The sequence below is a fragment of the Mustela erminea genome, chromosome 5, assembly GCF_009829155.1.
Source record: "Mustela erminea isolate mMusErm1 chromosome 5, mMusErm1.Pri, whole genome shotgun sequence".
Taxonomy (NCBI): domain Eukaryota; kingdom Metazoa; phylum Chordata; class Mammalia; order Carnivora; family Mustelidae; genus Mustela; species Mustela erminea.
Genome location: NC_045618.1, coordinates 21,933,994 through 21,953,018, shown reverse-complemented (window position 1 = coordinate 21,953,018; position 19,025 = coordinate 21,933,994).

Genomic DNA, 19,025 nt, shown 5'->3' with positions numbered 1-19,025 from the left:
TTTGGAGAAATGTCTGTTCCTTTCTTCTGCCCATTTCCTGATTGGATTATTTGTTTTTTGGCTGTTGACTTTGGTAAGTTTTCTTAATAGATTTTGGATATTAACCCTTTATCAGGTAAGTTATTTGCAAGTATCTTCTCCCATTTGTAGGTTGCCTCTTAGTTTTATTGATTGTTTATTGATTTATTGATTGTTTCCTTCACTGTGCAGAAGTTTTTTATCTTGAAGTCCCAATAGTTAATTTTTGCTTTTGTTTCCCTTGCATCAGGAGACATATCTAGTAAGAAGTTGCTACAGCCAAGGTCAAAGAGGTTGCTGCCTGTGTTCACCTCTAGGGTCTTGATGGTTTCCTGTCTCACATTTAGGTCTTTAGTCCATTTTGAATTTATTTTGTGTGTGGTGTAAGAAAGTGGTCCAGTTTCATTTTTCTGCATGTGGCTGACAACACCATTTGTTGAAGAAACTATCTTTTTTCCCTTGGATATTCTTTCTTGCTTTGTTGAAAATGAGTTGACGATAAAGTTGAGGGTTCATTTCTGAGTTCTCTGTTCTGTTCCAATGATCTATGTGTCTGTTTTTGTGCTAGTACCATACTGTCTTGATGAATACAGCTTTGTAGTACAGCATGAAGTCCAGAATCATGATGCTTCCAGCTTTGGTTTACTTTTTCAACATTCCTATGATTATTTAGGGTCTTTTCTGGTTTCATACAAATTTTAGGATTGTTTGTTAAGGTTCTGTGAAAAATGTTGATGGTATTTTGATAGGGATTGCATTAAATATACAGATTGCCTTGGATAGTGTAGACATGTTAACAATGTTTGTTCTTCCAGTCCATGAGCATGGAATGTCTTCCCATTTCTTTTTGTCCTCTTCAATGTCTTTCATAAGTGTGCTATAGTTTTTGGAGTTATAGATCCTTTACCTCTTTGGTGAGGTTCACTCTTAGGTATCTTACAGTTTTTGATGCAATTGTAAATGGGATTGTTTCCTTGATTTCTCTTCTGCCTTATTGTTAGTGTATAGAAATGCAGCAGATCTCTGTATGTTGATTTTATATCCTGCAACTTTGCTGAATTCCTGTATGAGCTCTAGCAATTTTTGGATGGAGTCTTTTGGGTTTTCTATTTAGAGTATCATGTCATCTTGAAAATAGTGAGAGTTTGACTTCTTTGCTGATTTGGATTTCTTTTATATCTTGTTGTCGTCTAACTGCTGAGCCAGGACTTCCACTACTATGTTGAACAGCAGTGGTGAGAGTAGAGATCCCTGTCCTGTTCCTGACCTTAGAGGAAAACCTCTCAGTTTTTCCCCATTGAGGAAGATATTCGCTGTGGGTTTTTTATATATGCCTTTTGTGATATTGAGGTATGTTCCCTCTATCCCTATATAGCAGAGAGTTTTTATCAAGAAAGGACATAGTAGGGGCTCCTGGGTTGCTCAGTTGTTAAGCATCTGCCTTCAGCTCAAGTCATGATCCTGGGGTCCTGGGATTGAGCCCTGTGTCAGGCTCCCTGCTCAGCGGGGCGTCTGCTTCTTCCTGTCCTTCTGCCCCTCCCCTCCACTTGTGCTCTCTCTTGTGCACTTGTGCTCTGTCTCAAATAAATAAATACTTTTTTTAAAAAAGGGAAGGATAAAAAGAAGGAAAGGATGCTGTGTTTTGTTAAATGCTATTTCTATACCTATTGAGAGGATTGTATGGTTCTAGTCCTTTCTTTTATTAATGTGATGTATCACATTGATTGATCTGTGGTTGTTGAACCACCCTTGCAGCCAAGGAATAAATCCTACTTGGTCATGGTGAATAAACATTTTAATATACTTTTGGATCCTAATAGCTAGTATCTTATTGAGAATTTTTACATCCATGTTCACAAGGGATATTGGTCTGCAATTCTCCTTTTTAGTTGGGTCTTTGTCTGGTTTGGGGTTCAAGGTAATTTTGGCCTCATAGAATGATTTTGGAAGTATCCCTTCCATTTTTATTTTTTGGAACAGTTTCAGAAGAATAAGTATTCATTCTTCTTTAAATGTTTGGTAGAATTCCCCTGGGAAGCCATCCTGCCCTGGAATCTTGTTTGTTGGGAGATTTTTTTTTATTACTGCTTCAATTTCCTTCCTGGTTATAGTTCTGTTCAGGTCTTCCATTTCTTCCTGTTTCAGTTTGGGTAGTTTATGTGTTTCTAGGAATGTACCCATTTCTTCCAGATTGCTTAATTTATTGGCATATAATTGCTCATAATATTCTCTTATAATTGTATTTCTTTTTTTTTGTTGTTTTTTCTTTTTTTAAAAAAAAATTTATTTATTTATTTGACAGACAGAGATCACAAGTAGGCAGAGAGGCAGGTAGAGAGAGAGGGGGGAAGCAGGCTCCCTACTGAGCAGAGAGCCCGATGTGGGTCTCAATCCCACGACCCTGAGATCATGACCTGAGCCGAAGGCAGAGGCTTTAACCCATTGAGCCACCCAGGCACCCCATTATAATTGTATTTCTTCAGTGTTAGTTGTGGTCTCTCCTCTTCATGATTTCATTTATTGGGGCCCTTTCTCTTTTCTTTTTGGTAAGTCTGGCTAGGGGGGTTTATAGATCTTATTAATTCTTTTGAAGAAACAGCTTCTAGTTTCATTGATCTGTTCTACTGGTTTTTAAAATTTCTGTATCATTATATTTCTGCTCTAATCTTTATTATTTCTCTTCTGCTGGATTTAGGCTTTATTTGCTTTTCTTTTTCCAGCTCCTTTAGGTATAAAGTTTGGTTGTGTATTTGAGACTTTTCTTGTTTCTTAAGAAGGGACTTTATTGCAATATACTTCCCTCCTAGGACTGCCTTTGCTGCATCCCAGAGTTTCTGAACTGTCATGTTTTCATTTTCATTTGCTTCCATGTTTTTTTAAAAATTCTTCCTTAATTTCCTGGTTGACCCATTCATTCTTTAGTAGGATGCCCTTTAACTGCCATGTATTTGTGGTCCTTCCAATTTTTCCTTGTAGTTGACTTCAAGTTTTAAAGCATTGTGGTCTGTAAATATGCAGGGGATAATCTCATTCTTTTGGTACTAGTTGAGACCAGATTTGTGACCCAGTATGTGCTCTATTCTGAAGAATGTTCCATATGTACTCCAGAAAATGTGTATTCTGCTGGTTTAGAATGAAATGCTCTGAATATAACTGTCAAGTCCATCTGATCCAGTGTGTCATTTAAAGTCCTTGTTTCCTTCTGCTTAGATGATCTGTCCATTGCTGTTAAAGTCCCCTACTATTATTGTTATTCATGAGTTTTAAATTTTGTTATTAATTGGTTTATATTCAGCTGCTCCCAAATTAGGGACATAAATATTTACAATTGCAAGATCTTCTTGTTGGACAGACCCTTTATTATGATATAGTATCCCTTCTTCATCTCTTATTACAGTCTTTGGTTTAAAATCTAGTTTGTCTGATATAAGGATTGATTCTCCAGCTTTCTTTCAATGTCCATTGGCATGATAATGGTTCTCCATCCCTCACTTTCAATCTAAAGGTGTCTTTATGTCTAAAATGTGTCTCTTGTAAAATTGATGGGTCTTGTTTTCTTATTCTTTCTGATACCCTCTGTCTATTGTTTGGAGCTTTTAGTACATTTACATTCAGAGTAATTATTAAAAGATATGAATTTCATGCCATTGTATTACCTGTAAAGTTGCTGTCCCTATAGATTATCCCTGTTCCTTTCTGGCTTTGTTACTTTTCAGCTCTCTCTTCACTCAAAGGGTCCCCTTTAATATTTCTTGCATGGCTGGTTTAGTATTTACACATTCCTTTAGTTTGTGATTGTCCTGGAAACTTTATCCCTCCTTCTATTCTGAATGACAGCCTTGCTGGAAAAAGTATTCTTGGCTGCATATCTTTTCCATTTATCATGCTGAATATATCATACCAGTCCTTTTTGGACTCCAAGGTCTCTGTGGACAAGTCTGCTGACAGACTTGTGTTCTACCTTTGTAGGTAAAGGACCTCTTATCCCAAGCTGCTTTCAGGATTTTCTTTGTATCTTTGAAATTTGCAAGCTTCACTATTTTTTTTTAATTTTTTATTTTTTATAAACATATATTTTTATCCCCAGGGGTACAGGTCTGTGAATCAACAGGTTTACACACTTCACAGCACTCACCAAAGCACATACCCTCCCCAATGTCCATAACCCCACCCCCCTTCTCCCAGCAACCCTCAATTTGTTTTGTGAGATTAAGAGTTACTTATGGTTTGTCTCCCTCCCAATTCCATCTTGTTTCATTGATTCTTCTCCTACCCACTTAAGCGCCCATGTTGCATCACCACTTCCTCATATCAGGGAGATCAAAGAAATTGAGGAAGACACAAAGAAATGGAAAAATGTTCCATGCTCCTGGATTGGAAGAATAAATATTGTGAAAATGTCTATGCTACCTAAAGCAATCTACACATTTAATGCAATTCCTATCAAAGTACCATCCATCTTTTTCAAAGAAATGGAACAAATAATTCTAAAATTTATATGGAACCAGAAAAGACCTCGAATAGCCAAAGGAATATTGAAAAAGAAAGCCAAAGTTGGTGGCATCACAATTCCGGACTTCAAGCTCTATTACAAAGCTGTCATCATCAAGACAGCATGGTACTGGCACAAAAACAGACACATAGATCAATGGAACAGAATAGAGAGCCCAGAAATAGACCCTCAACTCTATGGTCAACTAATCTTCGACAAAGCAGGAAGGAATGTCCAATGGAAAAAAGACAGTCTTCAATAAATGTTGTTGGGAAAATTGGACAGCCACATGCAGTAAAATGAAATTGGACCATTTCCTTACACCACACACGAAAATAGAATCAAAATGGATGAAGGACCTCAATGTGTGAAAGGAATCCATCAAAATCCTTGAGGAGAACACAGGCAGCAACCTCTTCAACCTCAGCCGCAGCAACATCTTCCTAGGAACATCGCCAAAGGCAAGGGAAGCAAGGGCAAAAATGAACTATTGGGATTTCATCAAGATCAAAAGCTTTTGCACAGCAAAGGAAACAGTTAACAAAATCAAAAGACAACTGACAGAATGGGAGAAGATATTTGCAAACGACATATCAGATAAAGGACTAGTGTCCAAAATCTATAAAGAACTTAGCAAACTCAACACCCAAAGAACAAATAATCCAATCAAGAAATGGGCAGAGGACATGAACAGACATTTCTGCAAAGAAGACATCCAGATGGCCAACAGACACATGAAAAAGTGCTCCATATCACTAGGTATCAGGGAAATACAAATCAAAACCACAATGAGATATCACCTCACACCAGTTAGAATGGCTGAAATCAACAAGTCAGGAAATGACAGATGCTGGCGAGGATGCGGAGAAAGGGGAACCCTCCTACACTGTTGGTGGGAATGCAAGCTGGTGCAGCCACTCTGGAAAACAGCATGGAGGTTCCTCAAAATGTTGAAAATAGAACTGCCCTATGACCCAGCAATTGCACTACTGGGTATTTACCCTAAAGATACAAACGTAGTGATCCAAAGGGGCACGTGCACCCAAATGTTTATAGCAGCAATGTCCACAATAGCCAAACTATGGAAAGAACCTAGATGTCCATCAACAGATGAATGGATAAAGAAGATGTGGTATATATACACAATGGAATACTATGCAGCCATCAAAAGAAATGAAATCTTGCCATTTGCGACAACATGGATGGAACTAGAGCGTATCATGCTTAGCGAAACAAGTCAAGCAGAGAAAGACAACTAGCAAACGTCACTATGTTAAGGTGTTGACCTATTTTTTTTAAAAGGTCTTATTTATTTATTTGACAGACAGAGATCACAAGTAGGCAGAGAGAGAGAGAGGAGGAAGCAGGCTCCCTGCTGAGCAGAGAGCCCCATGCGGGACTCGATCCCGGGACCCCGAGATCATGACCCGAGCCGAAGGCAGCAGCCCAACCCACTGAGCCACCCAGGCGCCCTGGGGGTTGACCTATTTTTACTGGTTTTGAGAGGAGTTCTCTGTGCCTCCTGGACTTGAATGCCTGTTTCCTTCCCCAGACTAGGGAAGTTATCAGCTATAATTTGTTCAAGTAGACCTTCTGTCCCTGTCTCCCTCTCCTCATATTTTGGGACTTCTAATATCTGGATATTGTTTCACTTTATGCAATCTGAGTTCTCTAAGTCTCCCTTCATGATCCAGTAGTTTCTCTCTTCCTTTCGCTTCCTTATTTTCCATCATTTTATCCTTATCACTGACTCTTCTGCCTCATTTATCCTCACTTTTAAAGCCTCCATTTGGGACTGCATCTCGGTAATCGCATTTTTAATTTCAGCCTAACTAGGTTTTAGTTCTTTTATTTCTACACTAAGGGATTCTCTAGTGTCTTCTATGCTTTTTTCAACCCCAGCTAGTATCTTTATAATCGTTTTAAATTCTAGTTCAGACATCTTACATCTATATTGATGATATCTGTGGCAGTGAGTACTACCTCCTGTTCTTTTCTTTTGGGGTGGATTTCTCTGTCTCATCATTTTGTACAGAAAAGAATAGAAGAGAGAAAGAGAAAGAGAAAGAGAAAATACAGCAATAACTACAGTGATACAGAAACAAAACAAAACAAACCAGAAAAAAAAAAAAAGCAAAAGCAAAACAAGGAAGCGAAGAAACAAAACAGAACAAAACAAAAAACTAGATCCTGGGTGTGTTTTGTTCTGCTTGTTAAAAGAAACTGGATCCCAAAATAAGAAAGAAATACACACACACACACACACACACACACACACACACACACACACATATATAATCAAACATTAAAAAAAAGATAAAATACAATGGAATAAATAATGAAATAAATAAAAATAAATAAATAAATAAATAAATAAATAAATAAATACAATGAAATAAATAAAAAAATACAATGAGGGGCGCCTGGGTGGCTCAGTGGGTTAGGCCCCTGCCTTTGGCTTAGGTTATGATCTCAGCATCCTGGGATCAAGCTCAGCATTAGGCTCTCTGCTCAGTGGGGAGCCTGCTTCCCTCTCTCTCTGCCTGCCTCTCTGCCTACTTGTGATCTCTCTGTCAAATAAATAAAATCTTAAAAAAAATACAATGAAAGGAAAAAATAAACTATATATATACATATATGTATATATATATATATATAATGTATATAAAAATTAAAAAAAGAATTGAAAAAATAAGAAAATAACTGAAAAAATAATACTGAAAGACTTAAGAATAAAAAACCCCATGGGTGCTATATGCTGTTGTCCCCAAGAGCTTCAGCTTTGCATCTCTCTACGTTCAGTATACTTGGTGCAGGCCAGTTGTTTCTGCTGGTCTTCTGGGGGAGGGACCTATTGTGCTGATACTCAGGTGCCCTGCCCTGGTGGAATTGCTCCTCTCTTGCCAGGGGTCCGAGCTCAGTGTAAGCAGCTCTGGATTCTACTATGTGGTGCTGTTTTGCTCCCTGAAGGCTTTCAGCACCAATGGGTGGGATAAAAATGGTGATGCCCCCCTCTCTAGCCCCGGAGCCAAAAGTTTATGGCTTCTACTCTTCAGAAAAGCAATCAATCACTCTTGCCTCCCTCATTTCCATCTAAACTCTGTGTTCACCTGGACTGTGACCAAGCATTTTTTTATCTTGAGCACAAGACTGAGTTTCAAAAACCAAAGTTTATAGTCTCCTTTGGCCTGATCCCGAGGTATTCCTCCTGGGGGAATGGTGGTCTCACCATGCTTCTGTCATTTGCTGGGCCCTGGCCAGAAAAGCAGTTGTGCAACTGTGCAGCCGTTCACAGTTTATGACAACACAGAGCAGAAAACTGGTACCTAGACTTACAGTTTTTAGCCAGCTTCTCCTCTCCCATACCTGGGAACTCTGCTGCACTCAAGCACCCTCATTCTTCTTGTGACCTTGGGAATCCTGAGACAATGCTGTCCCACCTGTGATTCCAACTCACCTTACTACCTGAGCACCTTTAAGCCAGGGACATACCCCACTGTAGCAGACTTCTAAGAGTTCTGATTTTCTGCTCCACTGCCTGTAACACTTGTGGTAGCCTTCTTAAGCAGGATCCCTCTCCTCCACTGTATGCCAAATATATTACCCTGGATTCAAGTCTCTGCACCTCCTACCTTCCAAATGTGGTCACTTTTCTATTTGTAGAATTGCAGAATTTTTCTCAGATATCCAATTAATTTCACAGGTGTTCAGAATAATTTGAAAACTATTTAGCTGTATTTGAGGGACCAGAGAAATTTAGGGTCCCCTACTCTCTGCCATCTTAATCCCCCTCCTCTGAATTTTTCTTTTTTATTGGCAGACATGGAGACAGCAGTGAATTTGTAGGATTATCTATCACTTCATGTGGTGGAACACCACAAATCCTAGTGGAAGATACAAAATAAATAGAAACCCATCGCCAAGAAGTTTATAGTCCAGTTGGGGAAATTACTTTTTTTTTTTTTTAAGATTTTATTTATTTATTTGACAGGTGGAGATTACAAGTAGGCAGAGAGGCAGGCAGAGAGAGTGGGGGAAGCAGACTCCCTGCTGAGCAGAGAGCCTGATGCGGGGCTCGATCCCAGGACCCTGAGATCTTGACCTGAGCCGAAGGCAGAGGCTTAACCCACTGAGACACCCAGGAGCCTCTGGGGAAATTACTTTATGAAGTATATGTAAATACTTAACAATCAACATGAATGAGTTGAAAAGAAAGGAAAGAGAAAGGAATATGGATCTTAGAGGATGTGTTTAGAGGCATATATGGTTAAAATACAATACAAGTAATTAAAATGAATTTCAAGAATCATGGATGGATGAATTTCTAAAATCATGGATGGGAAAGTGGCTAATGTCTTAAATTCATGGATGATTGGATGTTAGGTAAATGAGTAGTTGTGTACCCATTGAGTGAGTTATAGAATACAAGTACAACATCTGGTTATACTTCTCACTTAAAAAGTAAAAGCAAAAACTATAATATCTGATGTGGTTGTATGTATGTAAAGGTAATATTTAAGACAACTGTACCATAAGGGAGAAGGGAAGGATAATGGGACTTAAGTGGTAATTAAGTACCTACATTCCACTTGAAGAGGGAACTGTTGACACTAGTAGATTAAGATAAACTGCCTATGTATATTGTAATCCCTAGTGTAACCACTGAATATACAACACAAAGAAGTACACTACAATATGTACATAAATCAAAATTGAATACTAAAGAATGGCCAAATAACCCAGTTGAAGACAGATAAGGAGAAACAGGGGGGAAAAAAAAAAGGAAAACAATAAAATGACAGACTTACATCCTAATATATCAATAATTACATTAAATGTAAATGGGCTAAGCACACCAATTAAAAGAGATTAAGTGACTGGATAAAATTCACTTTATATATAATGGTAGATTAAAGAATGAAAAATATATATACTCTGCAAACACTAATCTAAAGAAAGCTATGGTGGCTGTAGACTTCAGAACAAAAGAAAATTGCCAGAAACAAAGAGGTTCATTGCATATGATAAAAGTGCCAGATCATAAGAAAATATAGCATATGTATGTGCACCAAACAACAGAGCTGCAAAATAATATGAAGCAAGAGTTGACAGAACTGGAAAAAAAGAGATCAGTTCACAGTTAAAACTGGGGACTTCAGCATCTCTCTTGGTATTGTATAGAACCACCAAGCGAAAAGTCAGCAACTGCACAGAATTGAACAGTATCATTAACTAATACAGGATACACATTCTTTTCCAGCACGTATGGGACATTCACCAAGATAGACCATATCTTAGATCATAAAATAAGCATTAACATATTTTTTAGAAGTAAAACCATAAAAAATGTGTTTTGTGATAATAACTGAATTTAACTAGATATCATTGATAATAGTAAAAATCTCCAGAAATTTGTAAATTTTACAGCAAACATTTTTAAAATTTAATTTCAGTTAATATACAGTGCAATGTTGGTTTTGTTAGTAGAATTTAGTGATTCATCAATTACATACAACCCCCAGTGCTCATCACAAGTGCCCTCTTTAATATCTGTTACCCATCTAGCCCTCCCCCAACCCACCTCCCTCCATCAACACTCTGTTTGTTCTCTATCATTAAGAGTTTCTTGTGGTTTTTTCCCCTGGTCTCCTTTTTTAAATTTCCTCCTTCCCATATCTTCATCTGCTTTCTTACTTAAATTCCACAGATGAGTGAGATCATATGGTATTTGTCTTTCTCTGACTAACTTATTTCACTTAACTTAATACACTCTAGTTCCATCCAGGTCTTTGCAAATAGCAAGATTTCATTTTATTCCACATCTTCTTTATCCATTCATCAGTCAATGGACATTTGGGCTCTCCATAGTTTGGCTATTGTTGATAATAGTACTATAAACATCAGAATGCATGTATCCCTTCAAATCTATATTTTTGTATCCTTTGGATAAATACCTAGTAGTGCAATTGCTGGATCATAGGATATTTCTATTTTTTAACTTTTTGAGGAAACTCCATACTGTTTTTCAGAATGAACACAGCAAACTTCAAAATAATTAATGGGTCAAAGATGAAATCTCAGGGAAGTAAAAAACACTGATCTAAATGCAAATACACAATCTTTTTAATAAAATTCACTTTGTGAATTTAATTCCTCAATTGGTAATTTAATACAATTCTATTTTCATAAGCAGAATAAAATGTGGTAGCAGTTTATGCAAAATAATATGTATCTGTAGTGTTAACAGCCTCTTAGCATCCATTCATCATTTTCTCCCCAATAGAATTCTGACTCTGTTAGGTGTCCCTCCCTTCCCACACACACACAGATAAGCCTCAGGTAAAGTGTCATAGTTGGACTTAAATTCCATTACCCTTGCCAATGATGGATTCATAACATGTAATCTATGACACCTCATAGCATTTTTCTAAAAATTTTATTGTTTTAATATATTTTTTAAATATGATAATGTTTTATTTTACTTATCTTTTTAAAGATTTTATTTATTTATTTGACAGATGGAGATCACAAGCAGGCAGAGAAGCAGGCAGAGAGAGAGGAGGAAGCAGGGTCCCCACTGAGCAGAAAGCCCAACGTGGGGTTTGGTCCCAGGATCCTAGGATCATGACCTGAGCGGAAGGCAGAGGCTTTAACCCACTGAGCCACAGAGGTGCCCCTATTTTACTTATTTTTGGTAATATTTTATTTTAAAATACAAAAATGCTTAAGTTTTCATCAAAATTATAGTTGAGAATTTATATATTGGAAATTATTGATATGTACCTAATTCTTCTGTGTGGAACATATATTTTTTTCCTTTTAAATAGGGTTTATTTTTAGAGAAGTTTCAGGTTCACAGTAAAATTAAGCAGAAAGCACTGAGTACCCATATAACCCCTTCCCCATAAATGCATAGCCTCCCCCCATTATCAACATCTGCATAAGAATGGTACATTTGTTAAAATTAATGAACCTACATTAATACATTATTATCACTCAAAGTTCATGGTTTACCTAAGTGTTTATTTATTCTTGGTATTAGATCTTATATGGGTTTTGGCAAATATATGACATGTATCCATCATTATGGTATTATACAGAATATTTTCACTGCCATAAAAACCTCTGTGCTATTCATCCTTTCCTCCCCACCTTTCCCCTGGTAACCACTGATATCTTTATCTCTCCATAGTTTCGCCTTTTTCAGAATGTCATATAATCAGAATCATCAAGCAGTTTTTTAAAATTGTCTTTTTCATTTGACAGATCATTTCTTTTCAGTGCTGAATAATATTCTACATCTGGATGTAATACAGGGTATATATCCATCCACCCAGTGAATGATATCTTGGGTACTTCCACATTTTGGAAATTATGAATAAAACTGCTATAAACATCTATGTGTAGGTTTTGGTGTGGACATATTTTTCACCTCATTTGAGTAAATACAAAGGAATATGATTGTGGGATCTTACAGTAAAAGTACGTTTACTTACTCTTGAATAATATCTATCTCTTAAGAAATCACCAACATGTCTTCCAAACTGGCTATTCTAGGCACCTGGGTGGCTCAGTCAATTAAGCAGCTGCTTCCATTCAGGTCATGATCTCAGGGTCCTGGGGTCAAGCCCTGCATTGGGCTCCCTGCTCAGTAGGGAGTCTGCTTCTCCCTTTGCCCCTTCCCCTTGCTCATGCTCTTAAAAAGAGCTCGTGCTCTTAAGAAAGAAAGAAAGAAAGAAAGAAAGAAAGAAAGAAAGAAAGAAAGAAAGAAAGAAAAGAAAGTGGCTGTACCATTTTATGTTACACTACATCTCTACAAACATTTGGCATTGTTAATGTTCTGGATTTTGGCTATTCTAATAGGTATGTAGTGAAATCTTGTTTTAATTTGTATTGCCCTGAAGACATATGATGTGGAGTATCTTTTCATAAGCTTATTTCCTGTCTATATGTTCTTGATGAAGAATCTGTTCAGGCATTTCCCCCATTTTTAAATTGGGTTGTTTGTTTTTTTATTATTGAGTTTTAAGTGGTTTTGTTTATTTTGAATAATAATCCTTCATGAGATATGTTGTTAACAACTATTTCTGTCCAGTCTGTTACTTGTCTTCTCATTCTCTTGGCACTGTTTTTTGCAGAGCAGAAGTTTTTATTTTAATAAAGTCCAGCTAATCAACTTTATCTTCAACTTATCAGTCCTTTTTTTTTTTTTTTTTTTTTTTTTTTAGGGTCATGCCTTTGGTGTTATATCCAAAAAGGCCCCACCAAGACAAGGTCATCTAGGTGTTCTTCTATGTTATCTTTTAGGATTTTTATAGTTTTCATTTTACATTAGGTCTATGATTCACTTTGAGTTAATTTTTGTGACAGGTACAAGGTCTGCATCTAGATTCTCCTTTTTTTTTTTTTTTTTTTTTTTTTTTGCATGTAGATATCCAGTTGCTACAGCTCCAGCCTGCTTTGTTGAAGTGATTATCTGCTCCAGTGTACTGCCTTTGCTCCTTTGTCAAAAGTCATTTGACTATACTTATGTAGGTAAGTCCCTGGGCTTTCTATTTTGTTTCATTGATTTATTTGTCTATTCTTTTACCAATACCACACTTCTTGAGTCCTACAAGTTTATAGTACATCTTAAAATCAGGTAGTGTCAGTCCTCTGGTTTTGTTTTTCAATATTAAGCTCTCTTGTACTTACTTTTCTGCCTTGGCATATAAACTTTAGAATCTCTTTATTAACCTCCACAAAATAACTTGCATGAATTTTTTTTTATGGAATGATTTTTTTAAATTTATTTATTTTCAGCATAACAGTATTCATTATTCTTGCACCACACCCAGTGCTCCATGCAATCTGTGCCCTCTATAATACCCACCATCTGGTACCCTGACCTCCCACTCCCCGCCCCTTCAAAGCCCTCAGATTGTTTTTCAGAGTCCATAGTCTCTCATGGTTCACCTCCCCTTTCAATTTCCCCCAACTCCCTTCTCCTCTCTAACTCCCCATGTCCTCCATGCTATTTGTTATGCTCCACAAATAAGTGAAACCATATGATAATTGACTCTCTCTGCTTCACTTATTGCACTCAGCATAATCTCTTCCAGTCCCATCCATGTTGCTACAAAAGTTGGGTATTCGTCCTTTCTGATGGAGGCATAATACTCCATAGTGTACATGGACCACATCTTCTTTATCCATTCATCCATTGAAGGGCATCTTGGTTCTTTCCATAGTTTGGCAACTGTGGCCATTGCTGCTATAAACATTGGGGTACAGATGGCCCTTCGTTTCACTACATCTGTATCTTTGGGGTAAATACCCAGCAGTGCAATTGCAGGGTCATAGGGAAGTTCTATTTTTAATTTCTTGAGGAATCTCCACACTGTTCTCCAAAGAGGCTGCACCAACTTGCATTCGTACCAACAGTGGAAGAGGGTTCCCCTTTCTCCACATCCCCTCCAACACATGTTGTTTCCTGTCTTGTTAATTTTGGCCATTCTAACTGGTGTAAGGTGATATCTCAATGTGGTTTTAATTTGAATCTCCCTAAGGGCTAGTGATGATGAACATTTTTTCATGTGTCTAATAGCCATTTGTAGGTCTTCATTGGAGAAATGTCTGTTCATATCTTCTGCCCATTTTTTGATATGATTGTCTGTTTTGTATGTGTTGAGTTTGAGGAGTTCATTATAGATCCTAGATATCAACCTTTTGTATGTACTGTCGTTTGCAAACATCTTCTCCTATTCCATGGGTTGCCTCTTTGTTTTCTTGACTGTTTCCTTTGCTGTGCAGAAGCTTTTGATTTTGATGAAGTCCCAAAAGTTTATTTTCGCTTTTGTTTCCTTTGCCTTTGGAGACATATCTTGAAAGAAGTTGCTGTGGCTGATATCGAAGAGATTACTGCCTATGTTCTCTAGGATTCTGATGGATTCCTGTCTCACGTTGAGGTCTTTTATCCATTTTGAGTTTATCTTTGTGTACGGTGTAAGAGAATGGTCGAGTTTCATTCTTCTGCATATAGCTGTCCAGTTTTCCCAGCACCATTTATTGAAGAGACTGTCTTTTTTCCACTGTATATATTTTCCTGTTTTGTCGGAGATTATTTGCCCATAGAGTTGAGGGTCCATATCTGGGATCTCTACTCTGTTCCACTGGTCTATGTGTCTGTTTTTATGCCAGTACCATAACTTGCATGAATTTTGATTAGAATTGTATTTAATTTATAGATCAAGTAAGGAAGAACTGACTTCATGACATACTGAGTTTTCCAACCATGAATATGGAATATCTCTCCATTTATTTAAGTCATCTTTAATTTCTTTCATCAGAGCTTTGTAGTTTTCTTCATATAAATCTTGTATATTTGGCAGATTTATACCAAAGTATTTCTTTTTTGGTGGAGCACTAAATGGAAATGATAATGTGGGGGTTTTAAAAGATTTTATTTGTTTATTTGAGAGAGAGAGAGAGCATGAGCAGAGGGGAAGTGTAGAAGGAGAAGCAGGCTCCTGGCTGAGCAAGGAGCTCAGTTCAGGACACAATCCAGGGACACCGGGATCATGACCTGAGCCAAAGGCAGATGCTTAACTGACTGAGCCCCCCAGGAGCCGCCCCCCCCGTAATGTGTTTTTAATTCCAAATTCCACTTGTTCATTGATTCCACATAGAAGGCAATTGGCTTTTGTATATTAACCTTATATTTTATAACCTTGCTGAAATTACTTGGTAGTTCTAAGAATTCTTTGGATTTTCTACTTGGATGATTATATTATCTGTGAACAAAGACAGTATTATTTCTTCCTTCTCAATCTGAATACATTTTATTTCCTTTTCTTTTCTAATTGCACTAGCTAGAATTTCCAATACAAGTTGAAAAGGAGGGGTGAGAGGGAATATTTTTGCCATGTGCCTGATCTTAGCAGGAAAGTTTCAAGTTTCTAACCACTAAGTATGATGTCAGTGGTAGGTTTTTGTGGTTTTTTTTAATCAATCAATTCTGCTCTCTTCCTAGTTTACTGATATTTTTTTTCTATCATAGATAGGTGTATTAGGGTTCTCCAAAGAAACAGAACTATTAGGATACGTATACATTTAGATAGATAGATAGATAGATAGATAGATAGATAGAAAGATTTATTGTAGGAATTGGCTCATATGGTTATAAAAGTCAAGAAGTACCAAGATCTGCTATCTGCAAGATGGAGAACCTGGAAATACTGGAGTAATTCAGTCCAAGTCCCCAGCCTGAGAATTGGAAAGCTAATGGTATAAATTCCAATATGAATCTAAAAGTCAGAGACCCAGAATTGTCAATGTCTGAGGGCATGAGAAGATGGATGCCTCAGCTGAAGCAGAGAGTCAATTTGTCCTTCTTTCACCTTTTTATTCTGTTTGGGTCCTCAGATGATTAGATAATACCCACTCACACCAGAGAGAGCCATCTGCTTTATTAAGTTTACCAAACAACACACATGTTAATCTCTCCCAAAACACACTCACAGACACACCCAGAAATAATGTTTATCAACTATCTTGGCTTCCTTAAGCCCAGACACGTAAAATTAATATATAACTATAATATATAACTAATAAATATATAACTATAATAACTATAATGATAGTGAGTGTGTTGGATTTTGTCAAATGCTTTTTTCCACATCTATTGATATTATCATGTGACTTTTCTTCTTTTGCCTATTTGTTGTGATAGATTGCATTAATTGATTTTTGAATATTGAGCCAGTCTTGCACACCTGAGGTAAACTCCACTTGGTCATGGTGTATAATTCTTGTTATACATGGTTGGGGTAGGTTTGTTAGCATATTAAGGATTTTCCCATCTATGTTCAGGAGCTACATCAGTCTGTAGTCTTCCTGTAGTGCCTTTGGTTTTGTGTTAAGAGTAATCTTGGCCTCATAGCATGAGTTAGGAAATATTCTTTCTGCTTTACCTTCTGAACGATTATAGAGAATTGGTATAATTTTTTCCTAAATGTTTGGTAGAATTTACCAGTTACCCAATCTAAGCCTGGTGCTTTCTGTTTTGTAAAGTTATTAATTATTGATTTCATTTCTTTAACAGATATAGGTCTGTTCAGATTGACTTACTTCTTTTACGTGTTTTGGTAGATTGTGTTTCTCAAGAAATAGGCCCATTACATCTTGGTGATCAATTTTGTAAGCATAGATTTGTTAATAGTATTCCTTTACTATGCTTTTAATGTCTAGGTGATCTATAAATATCAATTACATTGATATTTCTTCTTTGACCCATGTGTTCATTAGAAGTGTCTTATTTAATCTCTGCATATTTTGGAATTTTCCAAGCTATTGTTCTGTTATTAGTTTCTATCTTAATTCCATTGTGGTCAGAGTGAATACACGGTATGATTTCTGTTATTTAATGTGTTAAGATGCATTTTATGGTCCAGAATGTGATCTATCTATGTGTGCGTTCCATGTAAGCTTGTGAAGGATGTGTTTTCTTTTGTTGTTGGATGAAGTAGCCTATATATTTCAATTATACCCAGTTGATTGGTGGTGCTGTTGAATTTAGTTATGTTCTTAAAATTTTTTGCCTGTTGTATATGTCCATATGTGATAGAGGGATATTGAAGTCTCCAACTACAATAATGTGTTCACCTGTTTCTCTTCACAGTTCTATCAGTTTTTCCCTCACATATTTTGACGTTCTGTTGTTAGGCGTACACAAATTATGGATTGTTTTATCTTCTTGGAGAATTGACCTCTTTATTAGTATATAATGTTTACTATTTATCCCTGATAATTTTCTTTGCTCTGAAGTCTGCTCTGCCTGAAACTAATATAGCAACTCCAACTTTCTTTCAACTGGTGTTTACATGGTAGATCTATCACTTTATTTTTCATGTATTTGTGCCCTTATATTTAAAGCAGATTTCTTGTAGACAATATATAGTCGGGTCCTGGTTTTTCGGATACATTGTGAGTTCTAATGTCTGCCTTAAATCTTTTAAGTCTGTTTTGATGTATTTAGACAATTAATATTTAAAGTGACTATTGAAGGGCACCTGGTGGTTCAGTCACTTAAGTGCCTGACTCTTGGTTTTGGCTCAGGTCATGATCTCAAGGTCCCGAGATAAAGCCTCACATAAGGCTCTGTACTCAGCTCAAGATCTACTTGAGGTTCTATCTTTCCCTTTCCCTCTGCCCCTCCCCAGCTCACACACTCTCTATAAAATAAATAAAGAAATAAAGAAATAAATTAAAGAAGTGATTATTGATATAGTTGAATTAATATCTACCATGTAAGTTTATTTTCTCTTTATTGTCTTTTCCCTCCTTATTTTTACCTTCTACAATTTTCTGCCACTTTTACTTTCCATTAAACATTTGATATGATTCCATTTTTCTCCCCTTTCCTAGCACATTTTACTTTCTTTTTAAAAAACTTTTTCTTAATGATTGCTTTAGAGTCTACAATATACATTTACAACCAATCCAAATTCACTTTCAAATAACATTATTTCACTTAGCAGGTAGTGCAAGTATCTAATAATAAAATATTTCTAATTCCTCTCTCTCATCCCTTAAGACATTGCTGTCATTCATTTCACTTATATATAAGCTATAATCCTCAAATATATTGTTGCTACTATTATTTTGAATAAACTGTTCTCTGTTAGATCAATTAAGAATAAGAAAAATAAAAGTTTTTATTCTTTCTTTGGTTATTCCTTCTTTAATACTCTTTCTTTCTTTATGTAGATCTGAGTTTCTGGCCTATACCATTTTCCTTCTTTCTAAAGAACTTCTTAAATGTTTCTTGCAAGACAAGTCTACTGGCTTCAAGTTCCCTCAATTTTTGTTTGAGGGGTACCTGAGTGGCTCAGTGGGTTAAAGCCTCTGCCTTTGGCTCAGGTCATGGTCCCAGGGTCCTGGGGTGGAGCCCTGCATTGGGCTCTCTGCTCAGCAGGGAGCCTGCTTCCTCCTCTCTCTGCCTGCCTCTCTGCCTACTTGTGATCTCTGTCAAATAAATAAATAAAATCTTTAAAAAATTTTTTTTTGTTTGAGGAAAGCCTTTATTTCTCCTTCACTTTTGTAGGATAAATTTGTGAGCTACTACTGGATTCTAGGTTGGTAGGGTTTTTTTTTATTCTTCTCTTCCCCAACAATATATAATTTCAATTCACTCTCTTGCATGCTTTCTGGGAAAAAGTCAGATGTAATTTTTATCTTTGCTCTTCTATAAGTATTTTTTCTGCTTCTTTCAAGAATTTTTCTTAGTGTTTAATTTTCTGTAATTTGAACATGATATGCCCAGTTGTAGTTTTTATTATTATTTTTTATTATTTTATTTTACCTGTTGTCCTCTTAGTATCTCAGATCTGTGATTTGGTGTCTGACATTAATTCAGGAAAATTCTTATAACTGTCACTTTAAATATTGCTTCTATTCTTTTCTGTCTTTCTTTTTCTGTTATTCCAATTACACATATATCCTGTTCTTTTTTTTGTTTTTCAGTCTTTTTCTTTGC